Below are 5,840 nucleotides of genomic sequence, written 5' to 3'. Positions count from 1 at the left end.
CTAAGGAGAAACTTCCTGACAGTTAGAACAATTAACCAATGGAACAACCTGCCTCCAGAAGCGGTGAATGCTCCAACACTGGAAGTTTTTAAGAAGAGACTGGACAGCCATTTGTCCGAAATGGTATAGGGTTTCCTGCCTGAGCAGGGGGTTGGACTCGATGACCTCCAAGGTCCCTTCCAACTTTATTATTATTATTTTATTAATTTTTTAACATGGTCACCTTAATATTCGGTAAACAGTGTGTTGTCTGGGTTTACATTTAAAAAACATTTGCTAACAATTGGTTTCTGTGATCTATAATCCATATAATAGCTTTACTTGATTTCCTCTTTGTTCTGTTCTTCATGTTGGTAGGCATTGAATAGTCAGAGCTCATGAACAGATATTTCTTTATTCTAGTAAAACAGAACAACAAAATGGTTCCGCTTCTATTTATACATTCTCCCTGGGGCGTCGCCAGCCAATCGTTGCAATGGCTTTTCCCGCTCAAATTGCATGCTAGTCATTGCTTGCAGACAACAAGTCTCCCCGGGCAGACCATGTGGTCTGCTGACTGTTTTGGTGCAGCTCCCTGCACCTGCTCTTAATTAAGCCCAGTACATAACACTCTTCTTCTCATAATGTTCTCTTTTACCAATCTTAAGTTAATACAATTCTTATTGTTTTGATAGATAACAATTGAGTATAAATTTTTTCTAATATTTACACAAATAATAATCACATCAATATAATATTTCTTTTCTATCTAGTCATTCTGGTTGCCTCATCATAGATCCCGTTTACAGTTCTTGTTTACATTTGTTTTTCCCACAGTGCTCAAGACATTCTTACTGGTTAAGATTTTCTCAAAGTTAATTACATTTAAATATTTGATTCTATTTTTTCTCATGTAAACCATCCCATAACTTTTACCTTACTTAAGAAATAAATAAGACTAAAAAAAGAACAAGAGTAAAGAGGGATAAAAAGATAGTATACTACTGAAAGTCCATGTTTCCCCTAAGTTAATACATATTTCCAAATTTTTTCCATTCTTTTTTATTATAATTAAGAATATATTTAATCTTTAAATATTCTATTTAATAAATCTAGTTATCTGATCTTTTAACTCTTATTCAAAACATTTTTTTCAATCCATTGTAATTTTCTTTAAGTCAATCACATTTAAACATCTAAAATATGTCCTTATATATAAGCCATTCTAACTCTTTTATATTACTCATATCAAGAAATAAGAAAAGAGAAGACAGAGAGAGTACTATGTTATTTGAGGGACTCCTCCCTCTTAAAGTAAATTCATATCCAAAATCTTTCTATTACTTTAACCATATTCAAACAGGTGTTTCTTTTTTAAATATTCTCTCTGATAAGTCCCATCATCTATTTTCTTAATTTTCGCTTTGGCCTTCTTCTTTTGCCCAATATCTTTAATCAATATATTCTGCTGAGTCAAAGAGTCTTTCCATATTCTTGTAGGTGTCACTGTAGATATAAAAAATAAGTCAAGTACAATATCTTTATAGGAGGCGTTTGCTCTTTCATGTTTGTTGAAAATCTTTTTCTTTTTTTTCTCTCTTTATCATTTTTTTTCTCTCCAGTTCTAGTGGTGTTCCTGATGTCTCTGCAATCCATTTTGACCAGTCTTTTTTCTTATCCTCAAATTTGTCTTGTGGTCTTAAAGTATAAGTTGCCTTTCCCAAACCAATATTTCTTGCAAATTTTTTTTCCACTTGGGTTAAATCATACTTCTTTGTTGTGTTAAGTTCCATCTTTGTGTCTCTATCCTCGAATTTGTGTTCAGTTATTTGTTTTATCTGCTCCTTCCCTATTGTTATTTCCTGGAATTTTTTTGTTGTAAAGTTAAATTGGAAATGAATTGGTTTGTGTTTTCAAAGTTATTTTGGATTTCTTTGTGGTTTGAAGTCATTGTTGTTTGAATTAGTTGCAGCATCTCATATGTCTCCTCTTGAAAGGTATTTATTTTTTCTTGATAAGTTCTTTCTGTAAGTCTCTGATTTTCCATAGTGGTCAAGAATCGAGGTTTTCCTTTCTCTGCAGATAGCTTTAGAGTCACAGTTTAGTAGATATTTATTATCCAAAAAGGTTCAAAAAGGGTTCCTGAAGTTTATAATCCTCTCTTTGTCTGCAACCCAAATTCTTTTCTTTTTTTGTCACAGCTATTCTCTATTATTATAGCTTTGAAGGTCATAAGCACAGATTAGTTTTTTCCGGATTTTGCCAAGTCCTGTATAAAAGCCATAGCTGTCATAGTCTTTATCCACCACTAGATGTCAGCACCAGTTTATTTTTCAAATTATCAAAATAGAAAATTGCCTTTAAAATGAGAATCTTAACCATTCAGCAATTCCAACCTTATCCAAATTTTGGTTTTATATTCATTTCATTTCATTTCTGTATGTTTTGGTCCTCCATTAAAGGTTTAATTCGCCACTTCCATTTAATTCCCCCTCCTTCACGTTTCGAGGTTTTTTGCTTCTTGGGAATTTTTTTTCCCAGGAAAGTTAATAAGTAGGATAGAGAAAATCGGTGATCTTAGCCAGATTCAAACACGCTGTTTACAATCAGCTTAAAATAGTGCTTTTTGACTTTGGTTGCTTGTAGCTTGGGCTAGACTCTGAAGTTAGGCTAGCCTTTCTCCTGTTGGTTTCTGGAAGGCTTCTCCTGGACCAATCGGGTTGACCACCATCTCTCCATGGTCCACGGGACTTCCTTCTTTGCCGCCTCTTCGGGGCAGCTTCTGGCCCATTTAGGGTCCCCTAACATGAAGAAATTCAGCCAAAGGGCACGGAGCCCTGAAATCCCTTGGCTGCTGCACTACTGCGCAAGACCGGAAGTCCCAATCAGAGTTTTTTAACTGATGGGGTCTGCAAGACCTTCTCTGCCTGACCAGGTGGGACAGGCCAATGTGAACAGATGAAGGCAGTTCCGTAGGTAGCCTGACCCCATACCATTTTTTTGGACCCTGGAGTTGTGCCTTCCCTGAGGCTGCACCTGACCTATGGAACAGCATCCTCCCACATCTCCAGATGGCCCTAACCTTGTTAGCTTTCTATAAAACATTGAACACCTGCTGCTTCCCCTTCCAATTGGGCCAGGAATTTAGGAAAGTTCTGTTGATCGTGTGTTGGAGTGTTTTGGGGGGGAAGAGATAGTATTTTAATTGGGTTTATAATGTTATAATGGTTTTAAACTTTGTACACTGCTTAGAGTTAGTGTTATGAAATGGACTGCCCTATAAATTGTTTTAAATAGACTAGAGGCAATATCTTTTTTTAGTGAACACTCCAGCTAGCTTTAAAGGCCAAATAAAACATGATTCACAACATTGTTTTAAAGAAAATAATTATACAAAGCCAAATCACACATGCTCCCTGAAAATTAACTTGTTTTGCAACACAATTTATTTGAATTGTATGTTTTTGTTTCATTATATTAACCCAGCATCTAAACCTATATTTTCAAGGACTGAACCTTCATACAAGGTTTATAGAAAGAACATGCTCTACTTTGACTTCAAGATTGTAGTAACCCCCACCCAAATGACACTGGAATTTATTCTGTTTTTATTTTAGTGGCTTGTGAAAACTTTCTGACATTGTGTGGTAGTCCTAGTTTTTGCCATCCTTTACAAATTGTTTTATGACTGTATTTGTGTGTTTGAATATTTAAGGAGTTAAAACCCATTTGATTTTCTTGACGTAGTTCCTCGATGTCTATATGATTAAGCATAACGTTATTACAAACAAACAAAAGCACTTTAAACTAAAATAAGAATTTGTACTACAACTGGTCCTTTGCCTAAAAATAAAATCTTAACCTTCAGTCCTAATACCATACAGCACATCCAAATATGTTTCATTGATAAAAGGTCTTCCATGTGCATGTGCAAAGATGGTTCCATTCCAACATTCACTTGAATAAGAATTATGTGTGAATTAAATCTGCCTCCTGCTGCTGTACTTTCAGTGCATTAAAAAAAAATAGTAACTTTGATCCAAAGGTTTACATCACAACCAACTCATATTTGACGGCCTGTCAAATGAAAAAGTCTCAAGCAAAACAAACATTTTCTCAGGCAGGATTTCTTTCTCTAGCAGCCACAGGAGTTTTGAATAACAAGTTTTCTGGTCCCAAAGAATAGTATCAGCATAATTATTCAGCAATTTAAACTACAGGACGTCTTTCTGTTGACAAAATTGTGCAAAACAGAATGCCGTGTTTCATGTTCATGTAGAGCATTTTCTTTAAAAGCGGCGGGAGAGGGCTCAAAAAGAGAGGAATAATGTTTTGTTATTTTAAAAAAAGGTTAAATATAATAAATACAATATTGCCTGAGAGGAGGGAAGAAATCCAGATTTTCACTTATGAAAAAAAAAGTTGATCATCAATACTGTAAAGTCTTCTGTAAGGGCATTATCCAAAAAATTTTCAGGTCATCAACTTCCTACAGAGTCCAGATGGATCAAACATGTCTCCAAAAATAAGGCTGGCTGAAAAGACGGATTTTTCCCCCGTTTTTTATTTTTCTCTTCTTAATAAGGTCATAGCTGCCAAAGTCAACTTAACATTTTGCTTTTTTCCAGTATTTCCTATACATATTTTTATTACAGCTGTGGAAAATATGGTTGTGTAAAGTGCTATAAATCCAATAATTTTTCTGTCAGCTTCCAGGAGAGATGTTTTGCCCCAGCATATTTATTTCTGAATGTTTAATGAAGGATTGAAGATATTCCATAATAAGGTATGAGATTGCCAGGCTCTTGGCTTTTGCTGAAAAACAATGCATGCTCACAGCAGCTTCTCTTAATTTCATTTTAAAATGATGTCTTTTCAGCCCCATCACCATCACCATCCCACTCCTCTCACTCAATTTTAAACCGTCTAGAATACAGGACTGGATTTCTCCTTCAATGCTTCCTGATTTAAACATGTGATTACAGTACTGAACATGGAACATTTCTGCTTGAAAATGCTTTTCTCTCTCCATTTTATAAAGAGCTCTAATTAGTAGAAGTTTGGCTTGAGGGTCATTTGTTTTTCCCTAGTTTTACATTCCAGTCAAGGAAGTGAGCTATTAACATGGCACCAATATCAAGCAACGTGACAAAGTAGCAAAGGCAGATGCTAGGAATTGAAAGAATCAGTGACAGATAAAAGAGGGAGGCTAACCTTCCTATCATACTTTTCCTTTGTGGTGCTTGCTTTTCCTTCTCCAGCTATTTTTCACAGTCATTAGGAATACTAATCTATCGTGAAGAAGAATGGCTGGAGGAAGGAAGTAGGCAGTCAGAGAAAAACAATAACCTTCCTTCCCTCAATCCCTGTGCTTTAAAAAATGTATCATTAATCTTGCTGTTCAGCAGTAGTTACATCCAATTTCCCTTCCATTTTCTATGTACACATCTGGTGACTCATTTCTGTTTGTGAAAAGGTCTAAATGTTGAAGCTGAGCAATATGTAACAGCTGAAAGTGTGTGAATAGTTGAAAACCCAATTGGGAGACAGTGATAGAATCACACAGAAACAGGTTCATGTGATCTTACTGCTCAGGAAATGCTCCAGCACATAGAGGAAGGTCTTTCTCTTGAAACCAGAGCGATGGTCATGCTGAAAGGACACAAAGAAGATTGTGAAAGTGGTACACAACCAAGAAGCTGTATAAAATAGTAGCTCAGACATGTCTCCATGACAAATAGGAGGATTGAAGGTTCCTAACATTTGTCAATTGCTTGCAATATTTCTCTGGAATTCTGCACATCCACAGGAAATCTAGGACTCAACCTGAAAATCTCTTTACTACTTTCCAGCATTCTAAA

The sequence above is a fragment of the Protobothrops mucrosquamatus genome, unplaced genomic scaffold (assembly GCF_001527695.2).
Source record: "Protobothrops mucrosquamatus isolate PMUCROS unplaced genomic scaffold, P.Mucros_1.0 scaffold930, whole genome shotgun sequence".
In the NCBI taxonomy this organism is placed as follows: domain Eukaryota; kingdom Metazoa; phylum Chordata; class Lepidosauria; order Squamata; family Viperidae; genus Protobothrops; species Protobothrops mucrosquamatus.
Note: the sequence above shows the minus strand (reverse complement) of the source record.